The sequence below is a fragment of the Cupressus sempervirens genome, chromosome 8, assembly GCF_028749045.1.
Source record: "Cupressus sempervirens isolate cs-2001-9-10 chromosome 8, ASM2874904v1, whole genome shotgun sequence".
Classification (NCBI taxonomy): domain Eukaryota; kingdom Viridiplantae; phylum Streptophyta; class Pinopsida; order Cupressales; family Cupressaceae; genus Cupressus; species Cupressus sempervirens.
This window is the reverse complement of record NC_143125.1, coordinates 576,805,457-576,820,846: the sequence shown is the minus strand read 5'-3', so window position 1 is coordinate 576,820,846 and position 15,390 is coordinate 576,805,457. Positions and strand designations below refer to the sequence as shown.

General features: G+C 31.8%; 1 pseudogene; it reads left to right on the top strand.

The window, feature by feature from the left end:
* The window catches only part of LOC149543732 (C4-beta,C20-epoxidase-like), a 72,046-nt pseudogene extending 57,080 nt beyond the window's left edge, over positions 1 to 14,966 (top strand).
* Positions 14,967 to 15,390: the final 424 nt, after the last annotated feature.

The window sequence follows — 15,390 nt, the reverse complement described above, 5'->3', positions numbered from 1 at the left end:
TGAGCAACATTGCAACTTTTGGCAATAGGTGAGATACATACACCAAATCCAAAAAAAGTTGAATCTCTAAAAATTGAGATAAGGTGTTGTAGGCCTAGATAATGTGATCTTGTAGCACCTAACAATTTTTCAATAAGTTGCACAAGCTTAGAGAAATGATAGATCAAAGTTTGCAACCCGATGGTGCTTAGAGACCCTTAGGGACAATTCTGTTCAACGTGGGTGATACCATTGGAGGGATATTGTGGCTGAAAAAAGGTTGGTCCAGCCTAAACCCAACCAACTAGAGCTAAAAGAGTAGTCATGGATTGCTAGGAATGCATTAGAAAGTTCAAAAGCCTAGTTACTAGGAAAGCACATAATGAAGGAAAATGAATGCAATCAATTGTTCTAATATATTGTACTGATTCAAATCAGTGCCTTGAACATGTGAAAGTAATTCAAGGAATGGATTCAATCATCTCATCACAAAAAACAAAAAAAAATCTTGGAAAAGTATAGATCAACACTCTAGAAGGTATAAAATATTGCTCCAAAACTTGTCTTCTTGATTCCAACCCAAAGATTTGGTGATCTCCACCACATATTCAGTCCTCTAGGTCATTTGGTTGTTTCCCAACTAAATTTTGGACTTGGTCATGCATTCTAAATAACTTTTGCAAGAAATTGCAAAAAATTACACTTTTGCAAAGTGCAAAAATTGCACTTCTGCAAACTGCAAAATTTGCACTTTGCAAATTTTTAACAACTTTTTGCACTATTATCCAATTTGAATTCAACTAGGCATGGGATGATCCCAAATAATGTATAAAGACTAAATATTACCAAAAGTGATCAAATTCAACTTTGAGTCTACCTTTGACCAAATGTTGACTATGTCTGACCAACTTAGAACAACCTAGACAAACAAACACTAAGTGATCTTTTGGTCTCCAAATGAGTTCACCAACCTATAAATACTCTTCTTATTCTTTACATAGGGTGGTTGGGTGGTTAATCACCCTTTAGGGCTCCTCTTCAATGCTTTGCAACTTTCATGCCAAAAATTGTTTCAAAGTTACAAAGTTGCACAATGCAACTTTTCACCAATTTGGTCAAATGACCTTCCTATCATGCCAAACTTAACCACAAACCTTACCTATGGTAAAAACCTTACTCTAACTCTTCATAGACCCTATTGACCTCATGACGATGTCATCATCATGCCTTGTGCCAATCGGAGGGCTATTTTAAGACTAAAAAGGGATGAAATAGTGTGATAGCAAGGATAGGGTTCAAAATAACCCACTGCAATCTTTTCATATGTTGTAGAGAAGTCAAATGGGTATCCAAATATAGAATTTTTTTCCTTATGTTTTAGGAAATTTAGGAGAAAAATGCAAGAGAACAGCCATCTAAATCCATATAAGTTGAAGATAATTGATTTTTTTTTTTTAAGGATATCATCAAATCCACAATTTTTTTTTCAAAAGATAGATTTATAAAAAAATTTATAAAAAATTTATAATAATAATGTACAATATTTACATCTCTTATCAGTTTTATATACAAAATCTGACATCTAAATATGCAAATGTAACATCTTATCAGATTTTTATACAAAATATGGCATATAAATATGCACATGTTGCATGTCTTCTCTTTTTTATATACAAAATTTGGCATCTAAATATGCACATGTGACATCTTTTATTAAATTTTTATACAGAATATGACATATGAATATGAACACGTTACATGTCTTCTATTTTTTATATACAAAAATTGGTATCTAAATATTCACATGTGACATCTCTTATTAGATTTTTATACAAAATATGACATATAAATATGCATATGTTATATGTCTTCTCTTTTTTATACACAAAATTTGGCATATGCCTATGCATATCACTACGTAGTTGCAACATTTCTCATAATATATATATTCAAAAAATTTTAAATTACCATATGTAGAATGATTGAGGTATATAACACACAATCAATCTAGGGAACCTTGTCGATCAACTCTAACCCTTACTCTATCAAGTATTGCCTCCTGATCATATTCACATACTTTTGACAACTTCTTGTTAAGAGGCCTACCATGATAAGGTATCAATTGAGTATTTTCCGCAACAATAAAGTTAGAGTAATGAAGAATATGTCTGTGTGTCTCAAAATCCTCAAATAAACATGTGGTAGAATTCTTGAAAGGGTACCTACATTTAATTATAAAGACAATTTAAAGTCAAAATTGATACATATACATGACAAATTTACTTAAAGAGATCTTCATAGTAGGGGACAAAATTATACTACCTTCTAATCCATGTGCCTGTCACAATGACAGATCCTATTGGGTACTCAATATCCTCACCATCAATGATTGTAGGTATCAATTTATTTTTTGTCTCAATACACTGACATAGAAAGTAATTAGTTCCTACATTATTATTATGATATGCAATATCTACATATACATGACATGAATTGTATAGAAGGATAAGTTAATGAAAAAATTAAAATTAGTCTATTTTAACCAAGTATTAAATTGATAACTTAGTACATGATTTAACTAGATCAGATTCATACTCAGAATTTGTTGATGCTTCAACCTAGTTGATTTTTAGTGTTGTAGGAAGTTTATATAAATCAATTGGATGCAAAGATCTATAAGACCATTGGTCAACCCACTCTTTTGATTCACATTCATCCCATAAATGATGCATACACAAAGAGCAAAAGCATGCAAACTTTCTAGTATGAATAGCTAGTGGCATAGCATTTGAACTTCAAAATGAATGCATCTCACTTGATCCTATAAGTTTCCAACAATCTTGTAAATTTTCAGTGTTAGGTTCATGTATCAACCAAAACTATATAGAAACCATAGAATTAGTTGTATTACCTAGTCCCATAATAGAATCACACCATTCGACAATTGTTTTAATATTTTCTAATATTGCACCACCTTTGTACTTTAATTCTTCTCTACTAAGGGCTCATTTTCACACATGCTATAAACACTATCATTCTCCCTTTCCATGTCCTACCTCAATGAAATTCCAAAAATATTGCACTCCACTTGTCACATGCATCTTACTCAACCACTATAGCATCTTTCCATTCTTCAAATTGTGTCGTGGAATTGTTTGACCATATATTGTGTTGATTGTATCTTTCATCTCTTTCTAATCAATTTATCATAGAAAATACTAAAATATCCTTGCACAAACTTTGATGAATAAGTTTGATGATCATTGATATAGAAGTGATACTCTCTTAATACTTTTATGTCACCCTCTATACTATCATGTGCATGAATAAATGCTATGTGTACAAAAATTGATATTTGTATAGAGTTATAATACATTGGTTGCACATTATTTTGATGTTTTAGTGTATAAGATTTAGTGAATTCAACAACTGACACAATCATACCCAAGGGAAAAGTATCCTTACACAACGTCAATTTCTCATCTAACCATCTAGCTCTATGTGTATGGCCTATGTAGTCATAAAATATTTTTCTCTTGAAACAATTTCATAAAATAAGTTTTGCATACAAAAATTTCCACTAGTTCACACCTCTTTGTTTCTTTTCCATCTTTAACACCATATATAACTGACTTGTACTTTTGAAGAGAAACTAGTGTGTTACAATTTTATGTGTGCTATCTAGATGTAGGCATCTATGAAAATTTTTCAAACCACCACATTCAGGGAAAAACCCTTTCAAACACATGGTCTTAAAATAAATGCACTCATCATATCATTTACATAGTAAACTTGCAATAAATTATCTCGGTGACTTAGGAGGTGATTGTAGACCATATTCCTACAATATTTTTTTTGTATACAAAGTACAACATATATAATAGTAAACATGATAATGCATAGAAAACTCAACATGAAACCTACAACAACATGTAGTGCATGTATGATTTATGTTAACATATAATGGTTTTTTCATCTCAAAAAACCTTTGGCTAATTTTAATTTGAGGAAATATTTGAAGAAACATTTCATAAAATTTTGTTTGTCATATCCAAAAAATGTTTTACATGTGGCTCATGGTTTGTTTTTCCAATTCATCTTTTGATAACATTTGTTTGGTTTGGTGAAGCCCTTGTGTTGCAACACCAAAAGTTTTCTATTAATGTTCTTAGTGCATCAACAATAAATTTATCCTTACGTGGGAGTCTACCTTGGAATGATAAAAAGGAAGTCTCATTAGAATTCTTAATTTAATCTTGCCTCACTAAGGCTTTTAGTAATGTTGTTCTACTTATCCTTAATCATTTACTTGTTTTGTTTACAATAAAATCAAAAAAATTAGTAAATTTGCATCTTTATTTTACGCTTAATCACAAGATAGTAACATAAAATTAGATGTTGTCACATGAAAAATATTAAATTTAGCATTTCCAAGCACAAAAAACCTTACACTTGCATACTTGATATAGAAAATCATGCATGAAATAATAGTAGAATCTGGTGGACCGCACTAAAACAACATTATAACCATTGACATGTTGTTTTATTTATAGTTCTCAATGAACCAATTGGGTAATTGAGTTCTAACTACATTATCCATATGGACTAACAACTCGGTTGGGTTTTGTATTACTACTACATAAAGGTATATTGAAGGAGGGAGGGAGGAATGGAAAGAATGATAGAGAGAGGGTGGGGATGGGATAAAGATAGAGAATGGGATATGAAGAGGCAAAGGGAATAAGAGAGAAGGAGAGGGAGTGTGTGTGTGTGTGTGTGTGTGTGTGTGAGAGAGAGAGAGAGAGAGAGAGAGAGAGAGAGAGAGAGAGAGAGAGAGAGAGAGAGAGAGAGAGAGAGAGAGAGAGAGATGGAGATAAGGATTGGGGGATATGATAGACATTTGTTAGTATAATACATTACTTGATATTTCTCTTTCTCTCACTCTTACTCCCTCCCTCAATCTAACATTGTCTAGTAGTAATAAAAAACCCAATCAAGTTATGGTTTGGTGATAGTGAAATGATCCAAAGGCTTGGGAGACTAGTTTACCTCCATTTTTTTCCCTTTAGAAATTTTTTCATCTTCTAAGATGAATTCTCATCTTTATCTTCATCAAGTACACTAATGGTGAAGTGGGTATCTCTAAAATCGCCACCATAACCTTACATGTCTTCTTAGCTTTCTAACCATATATTTTTGGAAAATATTAGTATTGTAAACTTTAATTACTTTATCAATGCCTTGAAATTCCTCATAGACATATGTCTATAATTTTTTTAATAAATGTTGATATACTTAACCAAATTCAATATAAATTATATATTATTGTTCTACACTTGGTTATATACACATTTAGAAAAAAGTTTCCATTTTCAATTATTTTTGTGCAAGTTATGCTTAGCCCATGAACATGTACCAAAATTTTAGGATGTAATCTATTCAATAATTCATAAAAAAAATATTCATCATAAAATCATAAAAAAATACACAACTTCTCGATATGACTCTTAATCATCATTCTACCAAAGGGATATGCAAAATACTAAATATAACTATGTTTTGTGTGTTGCACACTAAAAAAATTAGGAACTTTTTTTTTGTGCATAGGGTTTGACCCACCTAATCTTGTCCATTTTGTAAAAACTCTTTTTATTTAGAAAGTAGATTTAAAGTGCTACAATATATATCTTTTACAAATCTTGTTATTTTTAGTGGATGACCTTCAGATGTCTCATCCAAGTTCAAGTTTACCTGATTTCAGAAAAGGTGTCCACTTATACCCCCTTTTTGTACACTACCTTGGTGCACTTACCCTAGTTGGGTAGAGAAAAAAATCCATAGTTGGTTCAATGGGTTGTTTGGAGGAATTCAGAGTTTTTCCAAGAAATCTAGTTTCTAGGAAGCCTAATTGGGGAAAAAAGGCTACAAGGCCTAAAACTAGCAAAATAAGAAATTAATAGAAAACCCAACAAAATGAGCCATCAAAATGGATCAAAGTGGAGTGAAAATCACAAAGGAATAGAGAGGAAACCTATTCCTAACCTCAAGAACAACTTGGGTAGAAAAGTGGCTAATTGAGCCAATTAGTGCATAGGAGGAAGTTGAGAGTTGGTAGAGAGTTATAAAAGGGATAGGGATTTTGGGAGGGATCCCTTAGTAGGTTAAGAAGAGGACCCTAGCAAGATCAAGGGATAGGTCTTAGGAATTACTAGAAGATCTCTTGAGAAGTAGTAAGATCTCCCCATCAGATTCATACCCTCAAACTACATTTCTTTACTTATGTTTGGTTAAATACAAAATAATTTCTCTTTGTTGAATCTTGCAATCTCCTCATTGCCACAAGTGGACTTTATTTGATAACAAATTGCTAGGCTCCCAGGCTAGACAAGAATGTTCCATAAGTCATATTTTTTACTTTTGTCCTAAGAAGGAAATCTATACACCATTTTAAAATTAAACTTATGGCATTTTTATGCATGGAAATCCTCTTTCTATGCAAATATTTTTTGATCCCTCTTCAATACTAAAATCACAAACACATAATAATTCAAATAGTTAATTTGGACCCTAGTAGATAGGATACATGACTTGTGAGATTGACTCTTTAGACCACTCTTCAAAGTCAAAATTGATATTGTTGGTCTCTTCAGATTGAGATGGCATCTTCGTGACAACCTCACCAACGAAGTGTTTTAACTACTCCCCACATAAGTCATCTAAATAACAATAAAGATATATTTTAATAATATATTTTATTACCAACTAAAATGGCATCAGAATAAATGGCAAGAGCCAACACCACAATGGTAACTTGTGCATCTCTCATTGGGACATCTTGGGTTTGAGTCTACTCATGCTCAATACACGATAATAATAATAAATTTTAATAAATAATAATTAATTTAGGCTTTGGCCAATTACCTATTAAAAGATGGCATCAAAATTGAAAACTGAAAATACTCTTTAATGATTTGGTATCTTTCAAATGCCATAGATTATTAAAAGAAGGATGCAAATCTATTTGAAAAAAAATTACAATTTATAAGAGATGGCATGTTCCTTGATAATATCATCCATAGAGATTTAAAACCCTTTAATATATAATAAGAAAATGAGTAAGGATTGTGCCTTTTACAAGTTTAGTGAGACAAATACTTCATAATATTTAACTCTTAGATAAAAGTATATTAGTATAAATTAATAATCGTATACTAATTAAAAAAACAAACATAAATATAATTGAATGTTTCTATTGGAGGAAACAAAAGAGCCTAAGTTTTTGGTCAATAAGGAATGGGATGGGACATAATTTAAACTGCATAGTGGAAGAAGGAATCTACCTAGATGTATATTACTTAGGGTAGTTTCTTTTTGTTCATGAATATCATGGAAGGGTATGTTGAGCTAGTGTTTGTGTTGTTGGTTAAATCCTAGAATGGCTATAAGGTTATCATAAATTGTACTACTTTTGAGAGTAATGAGAAATTTATTTCTCAAGGTACTAGTTTTTCACTTGAAGGAAGAAATTGGAAATGTGTGAGTAAAGTTGAAGATGAGACAAGTATGAAGAGATGACTTGGTTAAGATGTGGCTTTAATATTGAGAAGCTTCAAGCCGCATGTAATAATGTCTTCTTTTTTATCATGAAATACCTAACTTTAGAGGGCTACCACAAAGTAAGTTAGTATTACCACTTCCCCCCTTTGAACCACTTTTATTGTCATGATGAAAATTTTTCCCTTTCTTTTTACTACATTATTTAGATCCATATATAATGAATGTTAGGAAATGTAAGGAAGAACATAAAAATTATACCATTTTGCACTAAGGCCTTATTTTTTTGGCTTTAAAACTTTTAGTATGCCATGTACCCTCCCAATAATATTATTTTTCTACAATCCCTGACCTCCAATGCCTCCCATGTTTTACTTTCCAACTACATTCCTTATTCCCCTATTATTTCCTAGGATTTCCCTTCTTCCAGTGGTAGTAAACCCTTAGTGTCTTTCAAGCATATGATGTAACTTTTTGTTGACCTTGGTAAGATAGGAGTTGATTCCTCTAGGGGGGGTAGATATCTAATAGAATTTCCAATAAATCCAAAAAGAAAAATTGGGAGAAAAATCAAGATATCCCATAATAGATAGATTTAGATTTTAAGTTTAAGAGGATTAGGGAAAAAATAACCCATGCTAGGAAGAAGCAAAAAGCTAGGAGGATCTTCTACAATGAGGAAGAGGAGGATAGACCCAAGGATACTAAATAAGCCTCCACAAAAAAGGAAACCCATGTCTTGGCCACCTTTAGTACATGAACAAGGTTGATCTTACAACCAAGGATAATGACCTAGACACAAATGATAACTCTCCCTTGATTGATACTTCACCTCTCAGGAATCCAAAGGAGGACAGCCCATTTTTTCCTCCCCCAAAGAAACCCCTTATTCAATTCCTAACCCCTTTTACTCATCCCATTCACCGACCTATTTAGGACCACCTCCCGCCCCCCAATTTTAACAAATCTTCTTTCAAAGATGTTGAAGATTAATTGAAAAATCTATGGATGGAGCTCTAGAGAAATAGAGAAACCTATAGGTTGTTTTGAACATATGGTTCACCACTCTAGCAGAGTTTTCTATAAAGGTTATGCTAACAACCACTCTCTAGCTTCAGAGGAAAAGACTAGAGTTAAGGGATAGGAAGATGATGAGAGTGTCATGAGACTCTATAAGTGCATGTCAGATGACTAGTTGAACGTATTGTTGGTGAAACCAAATCACCCCAAGGAGAAGAATGAATGATGATTGACCTACTTTTGTGTTATTTATTTAAAAAAATTTATGATTGATTTTATGAAGGCTAGACTATGCTTGTACATGGCCAATATATATATATAAATTTTTATATGGACTATAATACTATTACCTTAATTATTTTTCTTGTTGGTAACTGGCATGGAACTATTGACTATAATGGTTTTGATAGTATTTTGGTTAACTCTCATAGGTAGTTGGGTTTTCATTCTAATGGATGGCTAATGTGTTACTTATGATCTTGGACTTTGTGTTGTCTATTAGCTGATAGTATTACCTTCACTATGGTTGTAGCTAGTCACATAATTTTGACTACTATTAATGTTAAAACAAGGAAAGAAAACATATAGATAATGAGATGAAAATTTTACTTTGATGATAATCTTTGTATGATCTATACTATAGAAAACCACCTTATTTTTACTACTTAAATTACTATTAAAAAAAATACGTTGTATAATTGTTAAAATATATTCCATCAAAAAATGCAACATCCCTCCCTAACAAAGTAAAACTTATCCAATGAAAAAGATAAATTTCCCATTGAATTCTATAACTAGGACCATTACAATAGGTCATTCTATTATGAGTACTCAACTATTGTAAATGCTAAGAAAAACACAATCACATGGATCCATTATAGATAGCCAACAAGAAATAGAGATTGAACAAGAAAACTTGTTAGCTAGGGACTGATAGCTCATTGGTAAAGCACAAATGAGGTCCTTTTCTAAAGGAGAATATGCTATAATTTTGTTTGAAATAAATACACAAAATATAGCTTTATTTTGGTTTAAAAATATAATTTAAAAAAAAAAATCCATATATCCAATAGACTAAATAGTGTAATATTAAAGAGATTAAATTTCCACAATCCATAGTAATTAAACTGATATATTTCTGGATTTGATTGTGTAAAGATTTTTTACCATCAAGTGTAATATTCATACAAGTGGAGATATCATATAATCCAATAGAATAAAGATAATCTTTAATCTAAATTCATGTTCACATATCAAGAAATTGCATATCATTTTAAAAGAGGATGTAACATATTGAATCAATATAGGTTACAATGAACTACAAGTAGAAAACTTATACTCTTAAAAGAAAGGTCACAATTTTAATATACATGTCTTATTTATAAATATATAACAACAATATTGGTATTAAACATATAATGACAACTTTGTTTTTAAAAGACATGGAAGAACTCAAACACATAAATCTGAAATTTATATGTTTGTGCACAAGACACAGTATGACTAGAGACCATATAAGAACATATAATAATAATAATTAATTTTCCATTATACCTATTATTTTCTAGTGAACATATAAAATTCACTAGGAGGGCCCACACTAATCTAATTCTTTTAGTTCTTTAATTGAGATTGACTACATAGGAAATTTTTTCTTGTGTTTTGCTTACATCTAGTTTGCTTGGTAGCCAAGTTTGGGATTGAAATTAAATTAGTATTGAATATGAGGATGTCAATTTACATTGAATAAATCCTAAGAATTAAAAAAAAAATTGATAGGACTAGTTTTGTCTTTTGCTATATAATGTCATCATGACCTTGTTATAATGTCTTCCTAAAGTTGATCTTCTTGTGATTGATATTTGAGAATTTCCCCAATGAATTGAGGAAGGAAGTCTTCAATATCATCTAGAGGTTGTCAAACTCAAAAAGGCGTGCGAAAAATATAAATTTTTTGGGATAGTGAATCATGGATCATGGAGTTCCACAAGATCTTCTACAAAATAATTTCTCTCTTAGCAATGAATTGATGTTGATGCTTGTGGAGCTTAAAGACATGGTCACAACTTTGAACCATGGGAGAAGTTATAGTCATTCTACCAGGGTTTCAATTAGTATTGAATCATTTTTCCTGATCAATATGCCAAATAAAGATTCAACCATTGAAATCTCTTGAAAGATATGGCCCCATGAAGAAAAATCCAACTTTTGGTAAGCTATTTGCTTCCTAATTTAGGTTTGTACATTTTGATCTTTATTATTCAAATATTGGGTTTTTTAAATGAGAGAGAAACAAATTAGTTTTTTTAATTTTCTTGTAATAAATTCTTACCAATGGAGATCTTGTGCTATATTACAATGAAGGAATAGGTTCATTCAGACTATTTTTTTTAGATCTTGTAGAGATGATTACTAAACTCATTCTTGTGAGCCTTGTTGGTAATAACTCAATATTCTATTGTACTAAAAGTATAGTAAGTATGTGGTGACAGAATGACCTAAGTTTTCACATCACTAAAGAAATCCATGTCACTGAAGGCATATGCATAGATGAAGGCATTCACATAATCAAAAACATTCATCTGACCAAATGAATTCACGTGTCTAAAGGGAAAAGGGAGTGTTTAGGTGCCAAAGGGAGTACCCCATTATAAAGGAAGTATCCTAGTGGTGAAGGGAGTCTCTAGAGGCCAAACGGGGTATCTAATGCCAAAGAGAGTCAATCGATGCTGAGGGAAGTCACTATTTGAAATTGTGACTATTAGAAGGATGAGTGACCATTGTAACTATAAAGTGGACAAGTTTCAAGGTCACAAGTAACTATTTTGTTCTTGATAGTTATTACACTAGATTCCATAATGAATTGAAAAATGTATAAATTTTTGTGGGACTCATGATGAATTGTAGGAAGTATGGGCTGAAAAGGATGTGCAAGCTATGAAGGTTGTGATGGGTGAAAAGGGGCATAGCATCAAAATGGTGTACTGCAAGGTTGATTGTAAGGTCAATATGAGCCTGTTCCATTGTTATTTATATATAATATTAGTTAATTAGATACAAAAAGTGACACTCAAGTTCTTCTGTGGGGATATTTCCCAAAAGAGTTTCCCACATTAAATCTGATCTCCTATATTTATCTTGTGTACATCTTATTTTCTATGTTCTTTTTTTTTTCTTGTGCATCTCAATGTTCTAAAGTATATTTGAAATGTTTCATATTTCCCCTTTAAATTGGCATTTGGAAGACATTTCCACACTATAACTTCCTAACAAGTGGTATCAAAGAAAGACAAATTTCTTACATTATCCTTATAGGTAGGGTAGGGCATCTGTGTCAATTTGGTTCAAGTGGGGTTTTGTGAAGCATTCATTTGGAAGTTAAGATGGTGTGTATGTTAGGGAGAATAGAAATTAAAAATTTCAATGACTAAAACTTTGAGTTGTGGAAACTTAAAGTTGAAGATATATTGGTTGACCAAGATTTTTGGATCGTTATATCTAGCAACACGCCTTATAGCAGGAAGCAAGAATATTTAGATCTAGTAGATCAAAAGGTTAGAGGATTGATAAGGGTATGTATTGTAGATTCTATTTTGTTGAACATTCATGAGGAGAAAAATGCATATTCTTTGTGGAAGAAGTTTGGATACATTTATCACGGAAAAACCTTTGTAAATAAGCTCTTCTTGAGAAAGAAGAAGTACTCTTTGAAGATGGAAAGAAGAAAAAATATGGCCAATCATTTAAATGTATTCAATATGGTAATTGAAAAAATTATGTCTATCAATGTGTCTATTAGTGAGAAGAGTGTTTCATGTTACTATTGTTCTCATTGCCCGATTCTTGGGATCATCTTATAATGACCATTGGAAGTACTATCACCCAGTTTAAAATGGATGAAGTGGTTGCTGCACTTCTATTAGAGGAGATGCATAAGAAATCTTATAAGGTGGCTAAGGAGGCTCTCATCATTCAAGATAAAGAGAAGGACAAAAGAAAGAACAGAATGAACCCTAAATATTCTAGAAACAAGTCCAAACAAAAGTGTTGGAACTGTAGGTAGGATGGTCATATCTAAAAGGATTTTAAAGCAAAGATGAAGAAGAAGAAGATGGATATTTTTTCTAATTATGAGTCCTCTCAAAGTGATGATGAAGATGCTAGCAGTGCTTCTTTGGCTAATTAGTCATCTCATGATGACTGGTTAGAGTAATTCAATCTTTGTCTAGAAGATATTTGTTACGATGTCATGTGTGACCTGACCCACAATTTAGTGGGGATTGTTGGCAGTAATGTAGTGAATAATCTACATTGGTTTTGTAGATGTAGACTTGAAATTTTGATGTTGTGCAAGCATATTTTCACATTTTTTGAAATGTTGTTTAGAGATATTAATCTTCATGTAATTGAAGATTTGACATCTTGAGGGCTCAATAGAGTCATTGATAAAGGTGTCATTTATGTTTTCATTTAATATATTATGATATGTTTAAATAGAGCATGTAATCTCTCTAGTTGAGATTTTTTAGATCATGTTGTTATGATTATGTTCTTGAGGCCGTGGTTGGAACTTTGACATGTTGATCTTGGTTTAAGTTTATCTGTATTGAGTATGTTGATCACTTTCCAAGTACTTCAAGATATTTATATCTTGAAATAGGAGATGGGATGGATTGATCAATTTTAGGTTCTCATGCATATTTAGAGATGTAGATGATTCCATTTTCTCTTGTGATTAGAGATATGTTTGTTGGATCGATTAGTGTTTTCCCTAGGAAGTTTGAGAGGAATTCATTTGATATAGACTTGAGTGGACATGGTACATGGTTAATTTATTTTTGATGTTCTTGATGCTACAAGTTTATTGTTGCACTTCTATGTGATGTTATTGAAAAAGTAATGGTAGACATGGTCATGTGAAGTACCTCTATGGATATGAGTACATACCTCATCAAGTGGGAGATTGTTGCGAATGACTCGATATTGTACGATGATAACCATATGGTGAGAATTGAGTGTGTTCACCATATGATGAGATGACGATATTTTCTATGGTGAATACCATGTATAGTACCTATGTGGTGATAGAATATCCAAATTATTTGCATTATTGAAGCAACCCACATCACCAAAGGAATTTGCATGATTGAAGCATTCACATAATTGAAGGCATTTGCATGACCAAAGGTGTCTATGTGTATAAAGTGAAAATTGAGTTTCAAGATGCTAAAGGGAGTGCCCCATTCTGAAGGGATTATCATGATGGCAAAGGGAGTGTGTAGGCCAAAGGGAGTATTTGATGCCAAAGGGAGTCACTCGATGCTAAAGGGAGTCACTATTTGAAGGTGTGACCATTAGAAGGTTGAGTGATAGTTGGGACTATGAAATGGAGGATTTCCAAGGCTATCAATAACCATTTTTTTCTTGACAGTTAATGCACTGGATTCCATAATGAATTTCACAATGTATAAATGTCTCTAGGATTTGTGAGGAATTTCAAGTTATGTAGGCTAAAAGGTTGTACAAGCTATTAAGGTTGTGGAGATTGTGAAGGCTATGAAGATTGAAAGAGGGTAGAGTGTCAAAATGTTGTAAATTTAGGTTGATTGTAAAGGAAATCCAAGCTTGTGTAAAATTTCCATTGTTATTTGTATGTAACATTGGATAGGTGTTTCTCGCAAGGGTTTCTCACATTAAATCAGGTCCCCTATGTTTATCTTCTATTCATCTTATTTTCTATGTTCTTATTTTTTTGTTTGCATCTCAATATTATGAATTAGATTTGAAATCTCTCATATTTCCCCTATGAATTGGCATTTGGAAGGTTTTTTTGTAGAGTATCTTTCCTAATAAGCCTGGATTTGGACCCTCATGCTTTCTACAATTCTGATTTTGAAAAATGTATCACCTGGTTGCAAATAAATGAGTTCTCATCTCATGGAATTTTTTTGGGGGAGAAAATCTTTTTTACTCATGTTGATCAGGGTTTCCTTACAATACTTTACAATAATGACAACGAAGGGCTAGAAGTTTGATTGAAAAAAGGAAAGTAGATCAATATTAGGCCTTCACTGAACTACTTTATTGTTAATTTAGGGATCAACCTCAAGGCTAAATTAGTCCTTTCCATCTTCCCAGTTATAATAATTTAAACATTTATTATTGATCAATATATATTTATTAATTTGATTGTAGGAATGGACCAATGGTAGATACATGAATGTGTAGTTCATTGCATGATTTGTAAAGGATGGTTGATTTGTCTATTGGTTCCCCTTTTGTATACCTTTGCATGCAATGCCATGATCTTGGCTCCATAACTACTTTTGAAACATGATAATCCACAACAACACAAGCCTTTTACTTTCTCCGACTTTCAATCAAGATTATTGAAAGAATTAGAGGAATCATAAAGAAAATAGAGAAGATGAATTCAAAGTCATACAATAATTCATTTACACATAATTGTGTTGCCATACAAACATGATACACATATACCACTCCATCTTTTAAAGATATATTAAACTATGGAAGAGGATTTTTATTATTTAAATGTTTTTTATTATTATTTTAATCGAGAAATGATGAACACATAGTTAATAATATATTAAGTTTTCTATACATCATTTAAGGCATTCAACCCAAAAATGGTGGCAGTTTGGAAAAAAATCCTTTGGCCTCAAAAAAATTACCACCTTTAATGAATGGTAGTACCATGAGCTCATTGACCTTGAACAAGAAGGATTAGAAGAAGAGTTTGCAAATCAATTTCAAGATCTAGCAATAATGGTCCCTAATATATCCTAAGGGGAAATCCCCTACACATTCATAGAAGGA